The sequence below is a fragment of the Plasmodium gaboni genome, chromosome 1 (genome assembly GCF_001602025.1).
Source record: "Plasmodium gaboni strain SY75 chromosome 1, whole genome shotgun sequence".
NCBI classification, from domain to species: Eukaryota; Apicomplexa; class Aconoidasida; order Haemosporida; family Plasmodiidae; genus Plasmodium; species Plasmodium gaboni.
In genome coordinates, this window is record NC_031481.1 from 85485 (window position 1) to 86401 (window position 917).

A 917-nucleotide genomic window follows, 5' to 3' on the forward strand; every position below is an offset into this window, starting at 1 on the left:
TTTTTTTTTTTTTTTTTTTTTTTGGTAATTCAGGTTTATTATTAATATATCCTGTCATTTTTTCCATGTCATCATTATTTATATATTCTACAATTTTTGATAATTCACTTTTTGAATAGCTAATTATAGTTTCATCTATGTTTTGATCTTTTTCATCATCATCATTATGATCAATATTATCATTATTATGATCATTATGATCATCATTATTATCATCATTATTATCATCATCATTATCATCATCATTATCATCATTATGATCAATATTATCAACATCATTATCATTATTATTATTATTATTATTATTATTATGTTTTATTTTTATATTATCATTTCTTTTATTTTTAAAATCATCTTCTAGGATATCACTTTTTTTTTTTTTTTTCTTTTTTATTTTATTATAGTCAAATGATTGTAGTTCATCTAAATAATCTTTTGTGTTATCATATTGATTGTTTATAACAGGAGATTCGATTATTTTATTTTTAAAAAATGATCCAATATTATTATTATGATAACTATTATCATCACTATTGTTATTATTATTATTATTATCATCACTATTGTTATTATTATTATTATTATCATCACTATTATCAAAATCATTCATATTTTCAATATCATTCATATTTTCAATATCATCCATATTGTCATCATAATTATTGGTGTGCATATTTTCTTGTTGCTCTTTTTTATATTATACCTTTAAGTTTTTAATTTTTTTTTTTTTTATTTTTAATAAATAATGACGATTGATAAAATAATAATATAAATAAAATAAATGAATTAAACAACAAACTTCAACCGAATTGTAATATATATGTATATATATTTATATATATATATATATATATATATATTTATTTATATATATTTATTTATTTATTTGTAACTAATAAGATTATATATTTATTATA